Genomic DNA, 21,496 nt, shown 5'->3' on the forward strand with positions numbered 1-21,496 from the left:
TTGCACAAAAAAAATCAAACTTCAAGTTCAAAATTTCATATATCTTTTATTATTGTAAAGCAAATTAAAGGATTACGATTTTTTTTCACAACTTGTACGTAATACAATTTCAGTTTTCCCCAGTATACAATGTAAGACAGTCCAAAATGATTATTGTAGTCCAGTTTGGGCAAATGCCTCCAAATCTTACCTTTCGCAATTACAAATACTACAAAATAGATCACTTCGTATTGTTATGAATGTTGATTATATGCATCCTTCTGATAATTTATGATACATTGAAATTAGATCGGCTACATGTAAGATGGGCTAAACAACTAGCATGTACAATGTACCGTTCATTACATGAATTATACCCTCCCTATTTAAATCAAATGTTTTATTTTCGACAGACTGCTTATAGCACAGGGTCCGGCCCATCCAAATTGAAACTCATTCAACCGAAGACCAACTATGGTAAACGGTCCCTATCTTATCGAGGGGCCAAACTTTGGAATGAGCTTAATTATCCCTCTTCAACAATTGTATCAATTGAAGCATTCAAACGTTACGTAAATCACAGCCCCGACATACCCATTTTTGCAGGATAATGAGTCAACGCAATTAGTAGATTATTTGAAATTGTACGAGAACGATTTTTCTCACCCATCCCCCACCCCCATTCCCCGATTTTTGATGTTGATTATATCATATTGTTTCTAATTTCTTAGTATGTAGGTTTTTTTTTTCCCCTTAGTTAAATTGTATAGCTCATGCCATTCTGGCTTTTTATGTAATTTTAGTTGTATATGATTGGTTGATTTGTTGTTTGTACTGATGGCATGTTTTGTATTTTGGTTGGACCCCTGTGAAAACCAGCTTTTAGCTGACCAGGGCAATCCATCCCATGAATGGAGAATGAATAATTAAAATAAATAAATAAATAAATAAAATAAAATGTGATAACCTTGCTGTCATAATACACTGACTTAGCAGGAATCGTAAGAGAAAACCAAATTGTCCATAATTATCAATAAAAATCTGTAACTATCCGTAATTATCCGAAAATATCCGCAACTCTCCGCAAGTGTTCAGAACTATTATGTGCCAATTCGTAAGAATATCCGCAAGTGGACGCAAGTATTCGCATCTGGTCGTATCTGTCCGTATCGCCCGCATTTTTTGCCCGCATGTTCTGTACAAATTTCTGGTGACGGCAAAGGATCCGCGGGGGTCCGCGGAAAAAATGACTTTTTTGGACGTAACGCCGGACGCAGAGCATTGTGTGAATGGGGCTTAACATATATATATCACAACGCTTTCGTCCGCTTACGGATATTTGCGTAGAGTTACGGATGCTGTACACGATTATGTCCTTCGACGTTTTCTGTTTTCCACTCACATGGGAGCACAGAGACGCGTGGGAAGCCACACAACTCGTGTTGCCAAGCTGCAGCGCATTTACCTGAAGGAATGCTGCAACACACTCGGAGCGGTGGAGAGGCAGAACCGCAAAGTCAACTTACTAATTTTCTCCCATATATGGTCATTTCAGGTGGCACCCACATACGCACGACATCGCTTGACCATTGGTGCTGAACATTATTTCCCTGTCATAATACATTGACTTGGCAGGGATCGTCATACTGTACATAATTATTAACAATCTGTAACTATCCGAAAATATCCGCAACTCTCCTTAAATAGTCGCAACTCTCCGCAAGTGTTCCGAACTATTCGGAAGTTTATGCAAGTTGAAAGAACAAAATTACGTGCCAATTGGTAAGAATATCCGCAAGTGGACGCAAAAGTATCCGCATTTGGTCGTATCTCTCCGTATCACCCGCATATTTTTCCCGTATGTTTTGTAAAAATGCTCTGGTGACAGCAAGAGATCCCCGGGTGTCCGCAGGAAAAAAAAAAGACTTATTTGGACGTAACGCCGGGCGCAGAGCATTATGTGACTGGAGCCTTACGTAGACACACGAACGCTCACACACAACGCACATACGTAGGGCCTACGTAGCCCACGAACACCAAACCCCTCAGATACTCATGCAGGCACAAAACTGCGCCCACAAACACGCACCATCACATACTAGTACCCTTTGATATACACATACGCCACTATATACCACATACACACGTAAGCATACAGGCATACGAATACACACAGACAAACAAACCACTACGACTATACAACCACCACACATGCACAGTTTCTACATATTGTATTATTATACTCCAAACAAAAACACACACACACACACACACACACACACACACAACAATACGGAAACCCATACACAAGTCACTTATTGTACGCATCTACAAATCATACACATCACATAATATCATGCAGCTCACAACAAGTACACACACACACACACACACACACATACATACGCATAACTTACCAGTCATACCCATTCCACCAAAGCTTAACACCGGAGGAACCACCCCGAGTCCGGGGCGACAATCCTTGACGGGGCGACAATCCGTGTCGCAACAATTTTTTTTTTTTTTTTTTTGCCATCATGGATTGTCGCCTTCGAGGTCAAAAACTGGGAACTGCACAAGCGTCACGGATTGTCGCCAGACGACAATCCTTGACGGGGGCGACAATCCGTGCCGCCAACTCCGTCACGGATTGTCGCCCCGAGCCGGGGGCGACAATCCGTGTCGCAACATACGGGTGTGTACGTACGAACACACATGTGAAACTCCTCGCGTACTTTACGTATGTCAAAGCAGGCAACCATATAAACAATAACGGCAATCAATGAAATCATAATAGTAATTGAATCAAGGAGTGTATGTATAAATAAGCGGAACATAGGTACACACACAAAAAAAGAAGAAGAAGAACAGAGCACATAAGTAGCGTTCTTAACCGGAAATAAGTGTATAATAATGTGTTTAACAGCATTCAAGGTTACATGATCTATTAATACGTTCGGTGTGAGATGCACACTTCACATTTGGCCCGGTTACATGCAGGCAGTCAATTTGCAGCCGGTTGTGGGGAACCGAAACATTCTGGTGGCATTGGAGAAAACTCACATTGTCACGACTCACACTATATATATATACATATATATGTATATATATCTCGGTATGGTTTATGCGTGTTTACGTGTGTGTGTGTGTGTGTGTGTGTGTGTGTGTGTGTGTGTGTAATATTTCGTTACCGGACACAGTCACTATCAAGACCGAGAAATGCCGAAAGATTGGCGAAGTCATGTTTTCGGAACTATCACCCTTTATTCGCCCACTTATACAAACTGCGGACATTATAATACCTTAGGAGTAAATGATTTTCAGATTGTCACAAAACACACTTAAAAGCCTATTTCTACCAGTCTCCATAATTTTGCCTTTCGCTATCCAACGCGCTCCATCTCAGATCCTATTCGACGTCGAGGGCTACAACAAAGTCAACATCGAGTACACAAAAAACATACAAATCCGGCAAACTATCGTGAAACTATAGAATACAAACCATACAAGCGCTTGAACTCAATCGATATTACCTGAACACAATACAAACAATGAAATATCTTTCAATCGTTCAATCAATCAATCAATCAATCAATCAATCAATCATAGTTTATTTCCAATCAACGAGAATCAAAAGATAATACAAGCTATACATGTCATGAAATAATATTGTTCAAACATTTGCAAAAGATTTATGTAGTATACAAGACAATTTATATGACAACATAATTATATATGGGTCAGAATTTTGAACGATGTACAATTGAGCCAAAACAACGCAAAATGTAAAATGTAGGACATTCTACAAATCATTTATCTTACCTAAAATAGTATAATTCAAGCTTTATTATGAAAACAATTATGCTAGAATTTTCCCAGAAGAACAAGTTTTTATTCACCGCGGAAGTTTACTATATCCAGAGCAGCGAACGTCGCTGAGGAATAATAGTTCACATACACTTGAATCCCATTTAACATAGCTTGCAAAGATCTGATTCAGTTCAAAATCGTAACGAAATATCTTCAGGGACATGTGTATGTGTTGACAGAATATTAAGATTGTACTCGTAACCTGTACGTAATGGTAGACAATTGATGATTTAACGAAATTCGTCATTTCTTTTGAAATATTACTCTTCCGCTAAACACTTTCTACAATTTACACGCATGGGTTTTACAGAAACTCAATATTTCGTCCTCTTATTTCACTATCCCATACTTTAATCCTTACTCCCAAATAATGGCATAGTTCTTTTAAAGATGTATCTGATCCAGGTAGTCCCTATAACCCAACAAACATAGCATAGCTTACATCACGGAGGTTCGCATATAGCTCACGGACGTTTGGAACAAACAAGATATTGAACAATGCAGTTCTCTTGAGTTGGAAAAGCATTATATTCACAACAAACAGCGATTTCATGTCGAAAACAAACTCCTCTGCAAAATCCCAAATATATATTGCCAGTTCTCCGTTGTAAAAGCTTGTTCATCTTTCCATGCTTAGGAATCAAAGAAAACACTTTTTTCCATCTCTCGTAAATGAACATACAAACATTCGTGCAATCGCAGTGACGTAGTGCCTCCTTGAGAACGAATATATTTATCAAAATTTCGTAATCACGAAGTAAACATTTAGGTCCTAAATTTGTTATTCAAAGTCTAGAACACAAAATGTGATTATAACAAACATGGTCGACAGCTAAATATGACAAAGAATCGTCATAGAAAAACAAAAGAAATGTGCTCCGTTATCGAAATACAAAGTTTAGCTGGGGAGGGCAGAAGAATACGTTTAATATGAAGAAATCCCTCTGCGTTTGCTCCGGTGTATAACATATTGTTACCGTGAAGAATATGTGTTATTATATTAATCAGAAATGATAAAAGGCTCGATACACGACAGAGTAAGTCCATAACTTTGATGGATGTTTGCGACTTCGATATTATACAATGTTGTTCGTTATAACATAAATTTTGTAGCGGGTCATTTTGGAGGCTCGCTATTCATACGGTTTGTCAATCTAAAGATTGATTGAAGCTTTTTTTATTCGGTAAATGATAAGAATCGCCGAAGGTTTGTTAATAGGAACATGAAAAATCAGGTTCGTTTATCCAAATGTGGAGAAACAAATGAACAACCAAATCCTAGAGATGTAAAAACATCATTAATCGTTTTCATCTAAACTAAAATCAGGCCCAGTTCACTTTTAGAAGAACGCACCTAAGGAATAGTGACCCTTAATATTTCATTTTCGGAATAACAAACTTTCGGAATAAGAACATTTCTAGTCAGAAACCTCCTGAATTAATTGCGAACCCTTTATTTCATTTTCGGAATAACAAACCTTTTGACATTCGGAGTAAGGATTTTTTGGAAGAGCGAGCGTATATCAAAATGCGACCTTAAACCTATTACTAAATCATCATTTTTTTAACATGGGTTTTCAAAGTAAGCACATAAGCAAATACAACTTGACGATCTCTCTGTCTCTTAAATGTAAAAAAAAGAAAAAAAAAACATATGGGGCAGAATTGCGAATTAACATTGGTTTTCATTGATGAGTATAAAAAACACCATGCCATGATAAACGGAGGATTTGCGTGTTTTCATTCAGACAATAATTCTGAATTGCAGTATTTTTGTTCACTTAGGACGACATTTCAATGAATAAAAAATAACCCCCCCCCCAAAAAAAAAAAAAAAAAAAACAACAACAACAACAAAAGAAAAAGCTCCTCCAGAGGAATTCGGTACATATATCGATACCGGGACTGCACTGGCAATTCTTTTCTCTGTGTGTTGGAGCTCGATCCCTTCTCTGTTTCTTCTCATTTTCATTCAACTGCTTCCATGTCCTTTTGAAACTTTTACGTTTCTTCTTGACACATGCCCATTACAGACTTCTTCCGTCATTTCATTTCGTTTCAATGTATTCTGAATATGACTGCGGAGCACTTTTCGGATTTAATTTGTTTTTGTTTTGTTTTTTCTGTTTGGTCGCAGCATGTTCAGGCTACTAAGGGAATGAGAGAAAAATCGTTATGAAGAGAAAAATAAAAAAGTATTAAGGTATAAAATGTTATGACAATTACGACCAAAACTGGATGTGCTCTGTTTAAGATGTCAGCTACCTTACTCAAAAGATATACACGGGGAGCATCTGTCACTAAAAAGTGGCACTGTTCCTCTATCTCCTACTATATTATCCATGGACGTATTCTACCAACGAACATCCGTGAGCAAAACGTTTTCCTTTTGTTATTACAGGTAATTGAATGCTGAACGTTATTCACTTTTGGGTATGAGTGACTCAGTGATTTGGTAATATTTTCAAGTAACAGTAACTTAATGTACAGTGATACATTTGTAATTATCAGAAATTTCCTTTCTCCGACCGAACGTCCGTGAGCGAAACTTTCAGAACCTATAACAGTGCGAATTGTCTCCAGAACCTCATCACAAAGAAATTTTAATGCACAGAAATTACAGATTACGCAAAATTTTCCTATAGCTTGGTTTTCAGTGTTTAGCTGTTTTTATATGATTAGAGGGAAAACAAGCGTAAAATCGCGAGTAAATTTTGAGCTGTTTGTACATCATGATCACATACCGCCTTAAAAATTCGGAAACTACTGCTCTAAGCTCATTGTTTACTTTGTAAAACTTGATTTGTCGCTATTGGCGCTAAAAAATATTAAAGAATAAAGGACACTTTCGAGACAAGTTATCACCATCGGTCGGATTGCATACGTCACGGACGTTCGCTGAAATTGCCACGGACGTTCGTTCTCATAGGGTCATGTTCCAGGACGGGTAACTAATCAACAGAGAGTACATAGCTTTCCTAACTCTTTCAAAAATCTGCAAATGTATTGCAATGCAAACTATAAGAAATTTGACACGCTTTCAACATATATATTGTTCAGAGAGGGATTAGGAGGTGAATTTTCAGAGAAAATATTAATTATTTGCTTGATTTTAGGTGAATCGTATGGTCCAAATACTGCAGACGAGGCCCAGTCCACTCCAAACATGACATGCAGCTCCTTAGTAGAGAGCCAAAGGTAAAATGTACCTTCGCCATCAAAGCGAGATGGTGCTGAACATTATTTCCCTGTCATAATACATTGACTTGGCAGGGATCGTCATACTGTACATAATTATTAACAATCTGTAACTATCCGAAAATATCCGCAACTCTCCTTAAATAGTCGCAACTCTCCGCAAGTGTTCCGAACTATTCGGAAGTTTATGCAAGTTGAAAGAACAAAATTACGTGCCAATTGGTAAGAATATCCGCAAGTGGACGCAAAAGTATCCGCATTTGGTCGTATCTCTCCGTATCACCCGCATATTTTTCCCGTATGTTTTGTAAAAATGCTCTGGTGACAGCAAGAGATCCCCGGGTGTCCGCAGGAAAAAAAAAAGACTTATTTGGACGTAACGCCGGGCGCAGAGCATTATGTGACTGGAGCCTTACGTAGACACACGAACGCTCACACACAACGCACATACGTAGGGCCTACGTAGCCCACGAACACCAAACCCCTCAGATACTCATGCAGGCACAAAACTGCGCCCACAAACACGCACCATCACATACTAGTACCCTTTGATATACACATACGCACACACACACACACACACACACACACACACACAACAATACGGAAACCCATACACAAGTCACTTATTGTACGCATCTACAAATCATACACATCACATAATATCATGCAGCTCACAACAAGTACACACACACACACACACACACACATACATACGCATAACTTACCAGTCATACCCATTCCACCAAAGCTTAACACCGGAGGAACCACCCCGAGTCCGGGGCGACAATCCTTGACGGGGCGACAATCCGTGTCGCAACAATTTTTTTTTTTTTTTTTTGCCATCATGGATTGTCGCCTTCGAGGTCAAAAACTGGGAACTGCACAAGCGTCACGGATTGTCGCCAGACGACAATCCTTGACGGGGGCGACAATCCGTGCCGCCAACTCCGTCACGGATTGTCGCCCCGAGCCGGGGGCGACAATCCGTGTCGCAACATACGGGTGTGTACGTACGAACACACATGTGAAACTCCTCGCGTACTTTACGTATGTCAAAGCAGGAGCACATAAGTAGCGTTCTTAACCGGAAATAAGTGTATAATAATGTGTTTAACAGCATTCAAGGTTACATGATCTATTAATACGTTCGGTGTGAGATGCACACTTCACATTTGGCCGGTTACATGCAGGCAGTCAATTTGCAGCCGGTTGTGGGGAACCGAAACATTCTGGTGGCACTGGAGAAAACTCACATTGTCACGACTCACACTATATATATATACATATATATGTATATATATCTCGGTATGGTTTATGCGTGTTTACGTGTGTGTGTGTGTGTGTGTGTGTGTGTGTGTGTGTAATATTTCGTTACCGGACACAGTCACTATCAAGACCGAGAAATGCCGAAAGATTGGCGAAGTCATGTTTTCGGAACTATCACCCTTTATTCGCCACTTATACAAACTGCGGACATTATAATACCTTAGGAGTAAATGATTTTCAGATTGTCACAAAACACACTTAAAAGCCTATTTCTACCAGTCTCCATAATTTTGCCTTTCGCTATCCAACGCGCTCCATCTCAGATCCTATTCGACGTCGAGGGCTACAACAAAGTCAACATCGAGTACACAAAAAACATACAAATCCGGCAAACTATCGTGAAACTATAGAATACAAACCATACAAGCGCTTGAACTCAATCGATATTACCTGAACACAATACAAACAATGAAATATCTTTCAATCGTTCAATCAATCAATCAATCAATCAATCAATCAATCATAGTTTATTTCCAATCAACGAGAATCAAAAGATAATACAAGCTATACATGTCATGAAATAATATTGTTCAAACATTTGCAAAAGATTTATGTAGTATACAAGACAATTTATATGACAACATAATTATATATGGGTCAGAATTTTGAACGATGTACAATTGAGCCAAAACAACGCAAAATGTAAAATGTAGGACATTCTACAAATCATTTATCTTACCTAAAATAGTATAATTCAAGCTTTATTATGAAAACAATTATGCTAGAATTTTCCCAGAAGAACAAGTTTTTATTCACCGCGGAAGTTTACTATATCCAGAGCAGCGAACGTCGCTGAGGAATAATACTTCACATACACTTGAATCCCATTTAACATAGCTTGCAAAGATCTGATTCAGTTCAAAATCGTAACGAAATATCTTCAGGGACATGTGTATGTGTTGACAGAATATTAAGATTGTACTCGTAACCTGTACGTAATGGTAGACAATTGATGATTTAACGAAATTCGTCATTTCTTTTGAAATATTACTCTTCCGCTAAACACTTTCTACAATTTACACGCATGGGTTTTACAGAAACTCAATATTTCGTCCTCTTATTTCACTATCCCATACTTTAATCCTTACTCCCAAATAATGGCATAGTTCTTTTAAAGATGTATCTGATCCAGGTAGTCCCTATAACCCAACAAACATAGCATAGCTTACATCACGGAGGTTCGCATATAGCTCACGGACGTTTGGAACAAACAAGATATTGAACAATGCAGTTCTCTTGAGTTGGAAAAGCATTATATTCACAACAAACAGCGATTTCATGTCGAAAACAAACTCCTCTGCAAAATCCCAAATATATATTGCCAGTTCTCCGTTGTAAAAGCTTGTTCATCTTTCCATGCTTAGGAATCAAAGAAAACACTTTTTTCCATCTCTCGTAAATGAACATACAAACATTCGTGCAATCGCAGTGACGTAGTGCCTCCTTGAGAACGAATATATTTATCAAAATTTCGTAATCACGAAGTAAACATTTAGGTCCTAAATTTGTTATTCAAAGTCTAGAACACAAAATGTGATTATAACAAACATGGTCGACAGCTAAATATGACAAAGAATCGTCATAGAAAAACAAAAGAAATGTGCTCCGTTATCGAAATACAAAGTTTAGCTGGGGAGGGCAGAAGAATACGTTTAATATGAAGAAATCCCTCTGCGTTTGCTCCGGTGTATAACATATTGTTACCGTAAAGAATATGTGTTATTATATTAATCAGAAATGATAAAAGGCTCGATACACGACAGAGTAAGTCCATAACTTTGATGGATGTTTGCGACTTCGATATTATACAATGTTGTTCGTTATAACATAAATTTTGTAGCGGGTCATTTTGGAGGCTCGCTATTCATACGGTTTGTCAATCTAAAGATTGATTGAAGCTTTTTTTATTCGGTAAATGATAAGAATCGCCGAAGGTTTGTTAATAGGAACATGAAAAATCAGGTTCGTTTATCCAAATGTGGAGAAACAAATGAACAACCAAATCCTAGAGATGTAAAAACATCATTAATCGTTTTCATCTAAACTAAAATCAGGCCCAGTTCACTTTTAGAAGAACGCACCTAAGGAATAGTGACCCTTAATATTTCATTTTCGGAATAACAAACTTTCGGAATAAGAACATTTCTAGTCAGAAACCTCCTGAATTAATTGCGAACCCTTTATTTCATTTTCGGAATAACAAACCTTTTGACATTCGGAGTAAGGATTTTTTGGAAGAGCGAGCGTATATCAAAATGCGACCTTAAACCTATTACTAAATCATCATTTTTTTAACATGGGTTTTCAAAGTAAGCACATAAGCAAATACAACTTGACGATCTCTCTGTCTCTTAAATGTAAAAAAAAGAAAAAAAAACATATGGGGCAGAATTGCGAATTAACATTGGTTTTCATTGATGAGTATAAAAAACACCATGCCATGATAAACGGAGGATTTGCGTGTTTTCATTCAGACAATAATTCTGAATTGCAGTATTTTTGTTCACTTAGGACGACATTTCAATGAATAAAAAATACCCCCCCCCCAAAAAAAAAAAAAAAAACAACAACAACAACAACAAAAGAAAAAGCTCCTCCAGAGGAATTCGGTACATATATCGATACCGGGACTGCACTGGCAATTCTTTTCTCTGTGTGTTGGAGCTCGATCCCTTCTCTGTTTCTTCTCATTTTCATTCAACTGCTTCCATGTCCTTTTGAAACTTTTACGTTTCTTCTTGACACATGCCCATTACAGACTTCTTCCGTCATTTCATTTCGTTTCAATGTATTCTGAATATGACTGCGGAGCACTTTTCGGATTTAATTTGTTTTTGTTTTGTTTTTTCTGTTTGGTCGCAGCATGTTCAGGCTACTAAGGGAATGAGAGAAAAATCGTTATGAAGAGAAAAATAAAAAAGTATTAAGGTATAAAATGTTATGACAATTACGACCAAAACTGGATGTGCTCTGTTTAAGATGTCAGCTACCTTACTCAAAAGATATACACGGGGAGCATCTGTCACTAAAAAGTGGCACTGTTCCTCTATCTCCTACTATATTATCCATGGACGTATTCTACCAACGAACATCCGTGAGCAAAACGTTTTCCTTTTGTTATTACAGGTAATTGAATGCTGAACGTTATTCACTTTTGGGTATGAGTGACTCAGTGATTTGGTAATATTTTCAAGTAACAGTAACTTAATGTACAGTGATACATTTGTAATTATCAGAAATTTCCTTTCTCCGACCGAACGTCCGTGAGCGAAACTTTCAGAACCTATAACAGTGCGAATTGTCTCCAGAACCTCATCACAAAGAAATTTTAATGCACAGAAATTACAGATTACGCAAAATTTTCCTATAGCTTGGTTTTCAGTGTTTAGCTGTTTTTATATGATTAGAGGGAAAACAAGCGTAAAATTGCGAGTAAATTTTGAGCTGTTTGTACATCATGATCACATACCGCCTTAAAAATTCGGAAACTACTGCTCTAAGCTCATTGTTTACTTTGTAAAACTTGATTTGTCGCTATTGGCGCTAAAAAAAATTAAAGAATAAAGGACACTTTCGAGACAAGTTATCACCATCGGTCGGATTGCATACGTCACGGACGTTCGCTGAAATTGCCACGGACGTTCGTTCTCATAGGGTCATGTTCCAGGACGGGTAACTAATCAACAGAGAGTACATAGCTTTCCTAACTCTTTCAAAAATCTGCAAATGTATTGCAATGCAAACTATAAGAAATTTGACACGCTTTCAACATATATATTGTTCAGAGAGGGATTAGGAGGTGAATTTTCAGAGAAAATATTAATTATTTGCTTGATTTTAGGTGAATCGTATGGTCCAAATACTGCAGACGAGGCCCAGTCCACTCCAAACATGACATGCAGCTCCTTAGTAGAGAGCCAAAGGTAAAATGTACCTTCGCCATCAAAGCGAGATGGTGCCCCGCTCGATAACGTTTTAATCATCACGGACGTTTTTTTTTTTTTTTTTTCTCGGAGGTCCGTCTAAAAATGTAATTTCGGTTCGCATTTGACAAGGGATGGACAGAAACTCAAAACGTACATATCGTGTGGCTAGACCTTAGTTGATTAAGACTCAGAACATTATCGCCAATCACGTTTAATGGGCTACGATCTTTATTAGCATAGATAGCTGACGCACGTCCCTACCGAAAACTGAGTATAATCGTGTATAAAAGAATGTTACGTCCCATGCACAGCCAGCAGACGTACAATTTTTGGAGGATATGTACACTAGGTAGAACACCAAATTTTCGTATACATTACAGATGGACAAAAAAAAGTAGAATTTGCAGCAGCGATAGAAATAAAAGCATCACGGACGTTCGCCTACTTAGGGATTTGATAATTAAATTGTTCTCTGTAATTTCATACTTGCTCATAAAGTTCATATAATTTTGTGGTACTGCATACACATGATACGTCAGATCCAGAACACAGACAGATATTAGATGCCACGTACCATGAAAAAAGGCACACCATTGGTTTGAAAAACAGAAATTATTGTGAAAATAGCGTTTTCCGCGTATTTTTACGCTTTGAGTCCTTGTCAAATGCAAAATATAAGTCAAAAGTCAACCAAACCATACATTTCCTGAAAGGGATTTATCAGGCTTTGAAATGACATGAAAGAATCTGGTTTCCTAAATCATCCTGGTGTAAAGAAATGTATTTTGGGCATGTGCGCTTCTCATTAAAAATGGAAGATGGAATTCATCGGATCACCGCGTGGGATAGTTATGTACATGACTCTTTCGATGAAATGAGTTGTGGAATATTTTGTAAAAAAAAATGTTGTAATGACTAAACGTGAACTGGCCAAGTTCAAACACATGCAAATCTTTTATTTTTAGTATTTTATGGTAAAAAAAAATAAAAACAAAGCATCTGTATGTTCTCGGGTATGTTGGTTAAAAACAATTCCGAGCGCTTTCTTTTGCAGTAAAAAAAACGTGTATCAAGTAATATCTGATATGTATTACTCCTAGCAAGGATTCTGTAGTTTAAATAAGGTAGTATCAAGCTAGAATAAAGAGTTTATAATGCAGATGAAGGAAGATATTATTCTAATCTTTTCCCTACGCCAATGTTACGCGAAATAATTTTACATAATTGTTATCAACATGGTTCCTCCATGAAAGCTTATTATCAACGCAAACACCAAGAAATTTAAAGAAAGAAACTTCTTCTAGGGGAGTAGTATCGAAAGTTATATTGCCTGGGAGGCTATCAAAAGAGTTACTAAAAAGCATACATTCTGTTTTTTCGAATATTTAATGACATCTTATTTACGTATATCCTTTGTATGACCTTTTTCAATTTTTCTTTAACTGTTCTTGTTAAGATATTTGGGCCAGGGTGGGAAAAGAAAAAGGTTAGAGTTATCCGCGAATGATATGAATGATAGTTTCTCCGACGATCAATGTAAATCATTGATATGAATAATGAATAACAATGGGCCTAGTAATCTCCCTTGTGGAACACCACATGTAATTGTTTTATTTTGAGAGTCAAAGCCGTTGACATGTACAAATTGGGATCTATTTGATAGGTAACTCGTGATCCACTCCAAGGTCTTTCCACGTATGCCATAATGGGATAATTCGGCGAGAAGTATTCCATGGTTAATCGTGTCAAAGGCCTTGGAGAAGTCCAAGAAGATACTGTTACGGTCCCAGAGTTAGGCAAATTGGGACTCCACTTGAAAGTTGGTAGGGCAAGTCTTATGGGCGGACACATTAACTGAGAACATTGTTTGTTTCTGTGGTTCTTCCTTTCCCCTTACCACGGACGAGCCCCCTAGAGTTTATCACCCCCAAGTAGACTCCCTGTCCCCAGACCAGACCACAAATGGTCATTGGTAACGGTCACTGTAGAAGACAGTCATTGTATACAAGAAGGTGATGAATGATGCTTTGATAATGTAAGAAATTAAGAGTGAGTGTTGAGGAGTGTATCTTGGGACGCTGACTGGAGTAAAAGGCAGTCTTGGAATGAGCACTGGCTTGTCATAGTCATGTAATCTTGCGAGCTCGAATAAAAGACTACTTTTGAGACATGAACCATCGAAATGACCGGTTGCCTGGTTTCTTCTGGTGTACGTCCTTTACTAGAGTTTAACTCCAACTGTTTTGGGTACCAACTCGGCGGTCCCAACAATGGTGGCAGTGGTAAAGCGGTTATTATCTAATTTCGGACAAGAAGCCATCTCGAAGCGACACGGCAAGTTTGCATGTGAGGAAGGAGCTAGGACAAGGCAATAGCCGGCGACTTGCTTGAACTATGATTACCAGTTACATGTGAGATTTGCTAAATAACTCTCAACTCAAGGACAATGAACACGATGAAGGCCCTAACTCTCATACTGTTGATGGCATCAGTAGCTCTTGTGGCAGCCCATGCCCACAAGTGTATGAAATCATCGGAAAAAGGATCAATGGTTATCGGAAGTGTTTTCTCTGACACTGTGATCAGAGAAAAGGAGATGGGGAGACATGGCCTTCTTGGGAAAACATTACCAAAGTCAACACAGAACTCTTCCACTCTTGGAAGTCATTTGAAAGCATTTGGATATGATGGTAGCAAATTCAACTTTGTCATCAAGGATTTCATGATCCAAGGCGAGGACGTCAGTCATGGAGATAGCACTGATGGAGGCAAGCTAGTGGCGATGGGTTCGATGATGACGACCATCCACATGACTATAGCGACTATGAGTGCGACAGAGAATCAAGACAGCTAAGAATCGAACACTGGGGCCAAGAATTGCCTCATACAGGCACATGAAGGTCTAACATTGGACTCGGGAACTGGTATTGTATGTGCTCATTCTCAATCAAATATTGTTTGGACCAAAAAGTTATTGTCTTTATGTTTCACATCATTATACACTCAACCCTGGTGTTGTAGCTTAACTGCACACATATCTTTAATGCAAGCAAACATTTGTGGAGTTCCTTTCATTCTATGACTGTGTGCTATATTGTCAGTTTATGTTAGTTTTCGATATTCTGTAGAAACTGCATGGAAGATTTTGCGCATACCAAAGGTTGAAAATGAAATATGGTGAAATTGGCACGATGAAGATGAAATTGAAACCCACTGGTCAGGGTTGTCAATAAGATGATGATGAAGGTGCCTAAAATGAAGAATAAGAGGAATAATTCAATGATGCGCATTGTTGTTCTAATTATTGTGTATGTTGTTAGTGGTAATTTGCCCTGCGACTCCGACAAAGTCGCCATAGCTGAAATTTTCAGGCAGCAATGATCCAACTTGTAACAGCATACATATAGGAATAAAGCGACAGTTTATCGAAAACATAGCAAGAGGAGTGTTTACACAGTTTAAGTGGAGTATAAGTCTTTCATGTCGATCACACAAAACTCTGGAAGATAAGCGTTAATCGATCACCGTTGATCACGGTTTGGCAATAGTTGAAAACTTTTCCCGATTTCTAACGAATGTTGTGGGTGTAAGGAGGCTATATTGCCCTGCGTCTCGGAAAAAGACGCCTCGCTGGATTGAATTTCAGGCAGCAATTGGTTCCTGGTCGTACGAAATTTGTTAGATAATGGCCGAAGTTGCTTTATTTGTCATAACACGTAAACTGAACGATTTGTTACTAGAAAGATAAATAATGTTCAGCTGTTTGTGATTAGACAGATTAAGTCTCAGCCAAAAGTGGTCCACCACGATAGATTGAAGCAGTACCTTAGCAATAACTTTCCAGATTGGGTTCCCAAAGTACAAGTACACGTAGAGGTTCGCAGTATTTCATTTGATTTAAGCTTATATTTCTGTGTATACTTGTAAATAGAGTTATGATTATCAGTCGGCTCTGATAAACAACATTTTAACCTTGTTTTAGCTTAGATCATGCCAAAGTACTGCAGAAAGACTATGAGTGATGGAGAACTGTAAGGAGAACTAACACGTTGGTTTTACTGGCTCTCCCTCCCTTCGCGTGCCCACTGCACACATTTTTTTTTCTCTCTCAGTCAATGGACTGCAAAGGGTCACAGGGGCCATGGCAAATGTTTTGTTTTACGATGTTTGGAGGATTTCTTTTTTTTTTCTTTCTGCCGCCTCTGATTGTTGTGACTTGCCATTATCGTTGCGTTATGTGATGGTGCATGGACGCTGTAAGAATGCATTTTTGTTTACTACTTGATTAATGTCTTTTCGGTGACTAAGATACTGTAGTAGTATCGTAGTCATGATCGCTGTATGTGTCATGAGAACAGTAAGTCCTGTTCAAAATGTTTGTTGTGTATTTTTTTTTTCATTACCTACAGCCAATAAGCGATGTATAATTCCTGAGCCTACAGGAAAGCGAACATGTATCCATTTTTATTTTTTTTTTTGCTTTTGTTGTTGTTGAGGCAGTCTTTTCCCCTCTCTTCCCCCTTCCTCTCTCTTTCTATTTCTACCTCTGTCTCCCCCATTCTCTATGTAAATACAAGTAGGTATTTCTTCCACTCGCTCGTTAGCTGTACCATTTCTTTTTCGCATTGTGATTACATGAATGTAATTTGACGTTTTTACCAATGCTGTGTTGTATGTTAAAAGAAATCGTCTTGCCTTTGTTTGATTATCCATCTTGTAAAATGGATGGTACAGGCATTCTAGTTTACAAACCCTGATGGAGGTGCTCCGTATTGTGTATTAGTACAGTCTTTTCTTTTAATTGTTTTTATTGCAAAGACGCTGCTCCCTTCCTTTCCTCGGATTTTTCAATGTATCCTTCACCAATTCATCTCACTCTGTTTGTATTTCTATCTCTCGTTCAGTTCTTCCACTTCTTTGCTCTCTTTGCTGAAAACCATCCTTTTCTGTATTGTAGCAGCACTATTATAATTTGCTGATGTGTTTCATTTTGTTTTAGCTTGGGCACGAGCATTGTTACAGTGTAGAGTTACTCGTTTTGTTGATGTACATACAAACTGTTGTTACTGATGCGCATGACACATGTTGGATACTTGGAGTTTTTATTTCGGAGAAATGGGTTTCCCCATTAATTTTACCGCTCAGTTCCCTCCGCTTCTCTCCCTTCCTTTCCTCTAGCTCCCCTCCTCTGTTTCTCTCTCTCCTAATCCTTTCTCAATGTTTTTCCTCTATTGAGCATTTGATTAGTCCACAAGGGGTGCGTTCACTGACCAATCAGAGTGGCTAATTCCACTCTCCTTGGCATGAACCTGCACAGTATAGGAGGTTACATGAGGTCAGACTTGAGGCATGTGCCTGCTCCATAAACTTGGGAACGATAACTCTGAGATGTATTTTGATAATGTCCAGCTACATAATTCCGTCATCTGCATGGTTTGTGCCCGACTTCTGGTCTGAGTAATAGATAAGGAATTCTAGTAGGCGGGTGACCATAGACGGTCGGCACCTGTCTGCACTGTCCATCATGCAGTTGGTGTGGTCATTATTATGTTGTTTTTAAAGTGATTTTGTTTCCTGTCTCCAATAGGGGAGATGTGGGGATTGTGTGCCATTTTTTCTTCAGCCGGTGTTAGTGCTCTTTGTTTCATTTTCCAGTTTGTTATTAAATGTCATGAAGTGTGAGTATGTGTAAGCTTATACATGTACGTAGAATAGTTAGTATAGATTTTCGTATCTGTTGTCAGAGTTAGCATAGTTTTTTATGAAACATATGTCTCTATTGTATTGGGGTCATTGTGTCACGACTTCTTTTCTGTTCCCTTTTTTTCAAAACTTTTTTGAGTAGGTTCGTCAATGTTTAAAAAAAAACATATTTCGTTATGATTTGACATTTATTTACAATTTCATTTAATTGGAAGGTTCTTTGGGGTCAAAAATTTGATGTATCGTTAACACATTTCTCTCTCGCATTCTGGTATTGCGGACAATACCTCTTTTTCAAAGGGGGGAAGAGTGTTACGGTCCCAGAGTTAGGCAAATTGGGACTCCACTTGAAAGTTGGTAGGGCAAGTCTTATGGGCGGACACATTAACTGAGAACATTGTTTGTATCTGTAGTTCTTCCTTTCCCCTTACCACGGACGAGCCCCCTAGAGTTTATCACCCCCAAGTAGACTCCCTGTCCCCAGACCAGACCACAAATGGTCATTGGTAACGGTCACTGTAGAAGACAGTCATTGTATACAAGAAGGTGATGAATGATGCTTTGATAATGTAAGAAATTAAGAGTGAGTGTTGAGGAGTGTATCTTGGGACGCTGACTGGAGTAAAAGGCAGTCTTGGAATGAGCACTGGCTTGTCATAGTCATGTAATCTTGCGAGCTCGAATAAAAGACTACTTTTGAGACATGAACCATCGAAATGACCGGTTGCCTGGTTTCTTCTTGTGTACGTCCTTTACTAGAGTTTAACTCCAACTGTTTTGGGTACCAACTCGGCGGTCCCAACAATACCTATTGTGTGTGAAAATGTATCGAGTGCGTACAGTGTGACTTTGTCGACGAGGGCGAGTAGTACGTGAGTTGGGCTGTGATTTTCCCTGAATCTAAATTGAAAGTTTGAAAATATGTCGCAGGCTTTAAGAAAACGTACTGTCCCGATGTAAACATTCTTTCAAGAATCTCAGAAATAGAAGATAGTAAAGATATGGGTCTACACTTATTGACATCAACCTTCTCCCCTTTTCATGCTATTTGGCACATGGCCAGTTGTAAGCGATGAGTTGATCCACTATTTTGGGAATTATGTTTTGTATCAAATGGTTGTCAATTCCGTCGTGGCCAGGACTTTTCCTTCTTTCAAATTGGCAACAATCTATGTTATTTCTTCGTTATTATTATGTAGGGTAAAAAAATATATAGTTTTGGAGTTAGGTGTATCTAAAAAGTCGCTGAAATATGTACTGAAAAGAGGAATATTTTGAGAAAGACTTTGTCCAATTGAAGAGAAGAAGTCATTGAACATTCTAGTCATGCCAGCGGGAATGTTGCTGGAGGCATTGCCCCATCGAACTTCAGGAATATTAGATGAATTGTTAGGTGTATTCATAACATTTTTTAATGTTTTCCATGTGTTTTTAATGTCATTTTTATATTTACTTATCTGATTTACGTAACATTTTTTCTTCTGCGTACGTAATAATTTAGTGTGTTTTTGTATGCAACATATTTTTCTTATTTTTTTTTTTTTAGTGGGGTTAATAACACGTTATTTTCCTATTCATAGATCGCAATATAGACTGGGTTATCCACGGGAGTCTTGGAATTTGCTTATACCTATTTCATGTTACGCAGGGGAATATGGTTATCAATTTCGGAGGTAATAGTAGATATGAAGTAGTAATAAGACAAGTTGACATCTGTAGTGTTGTATACAGAAGACCAGTCGATTTCTTTTAAGTTGTTTTGGAGACTTGTGATATTATCTGCAGTAATCTTACGTCGCTTATAACATTTATATTAGTCAATTCAATTGAAACCTAGGCAAATATAGGATAATGGTCAGTGATATCTGAGAGGACGATACCAGACTCAGGAAGTGGAAGAACGTTAAAAAAATGTTGTCTATGAGGGTAGACGATTGGCTGGCGACAAGGGTAGGCTTGGAAATTGATGGTAAAAACGAAGCAGACATTAATGTTTCTATAAATTCTTGTGGGTTGTTTTGGGAGTTACATTTCATAAGATCAATATTAAAATCGCCCATCAAAAATGTATCTTTATTAAGTAAAGTGGGATTTTGCACTAAAATTTTGCAAAAATGTTAAAAAGTCAATCAAATTCGACCGAAAGGGTCTGTAAATTACGCCAATCACAATGTTTTTTTTTTTTTGGATTTATCAATTCAATAAAAAGGGATTCGAGTACATCGTTCATAACAATAATCTCTTCATGTATAATATATTCCTTTTTTTTTCGAGATGTACCAACCAACTCCACCACCAACTCTCTTGTTTCTATTTCTAAATACAAATTCGAATCCGGGTAAAGAAAATAAACGACTGATATTGGAGCTCAACCAAGTTTCTATTAGCCCTACAGAGCTACCAAGTCTCACGCATTCTGAGTGAGACTCAAGCATTTAGGGGTCGTCTCACGATCTCACGCATGGCACCCATTTTTCTCACGCATCGGGCAAAGTCTGCAATTCGGGCCCATAATAAGGAGCATAGCTCAAAGGATAGTTACAAGGATACTCAAAGTGATAGTTACAATTGAAGGTATATTTTCCTTCTGTCTTTCAAAATAAGTAAAAAATAGTCACTTAAGTATGCACCTGACTGCACCATTAAGAGCTAAAAATTGAAAAAGCTCCATGCCGTGGGAGTCCGGGGGGTGGGGGGGGGGGGGGGGGGGGTCTGCGCGCACATTCGCTCGCCGAGATGCAGAGTCATAAAAATCTCACTCATAAATTTATTTTGAACTTGGCATCCCTGGCCCTATGATGGAGTATTATTTTTGATCTGGGTTTTCTAAGAGTAAGCGCAACTTGTCAAAGTTTCTGTTGATACTGCGTATGTTAAAGTGAGCTAACAAAAATGTTTCGTAAACTGTATTCGCAATACGATTTTATACTGATTTTCAGTCAAATAAACACATGATGGACTCTGAACTGGATCATTTGAGTCAAAATTATATTCAAATTCTTGTGCTGTTAAATATCTCTGTATGACTGATTTCGATCAGATCCCGGTTTCGTACGATTTCGTGCAAGAGTTCCCAAGTGTTCCAAAGGAGAGTTTTCGCGTTGTATTTGCAACAACATCAGCAACAACAAAATGAGTTCAAACTAGTAACCACCGAAAAGGAATTAACCTTAGTTTTTCCTCGGTGATCTCATCATTGTCTTTCAAAATGCGTTATACAAAACGATCATATGCATTGATACATACCTAATGAGAAATAAAGAATTTGTTAGCAAAAATAAATAGTCCAGTTTGTTCAATTTTACTAAATCATGATTGATTGTGTGTGTGTGTGTGTGTGTGTTTGTGTGTTAGACTCTGCTGGAACAGAACGCAGAAGATGTAGAGATCAATGAAAATCGATTCTATACGTAACAGGTCAGTTTTTAAGAATCTACACACAAGGGAATGTGTATTTTTTTTCTTCAAAAAGCCGATAAGTCCGCAGCATA

Source organism: Diadema antillarum, unplaced genomic scaffold, assembly GCF_040938485.1.
Source record: "Diadema antillarum isolate AM-2024a unplaced genomic scaffold, OU_Dant_1.0 seq00001055_RagTag, whole genome shotgun sequence".
NCBI classification, from domain to species: Eukaryota; Metazoa; Echinodermata; class Echinoidea; order Diadematoida; family Diadematidae; genus Diadema; species Diadema antillarum.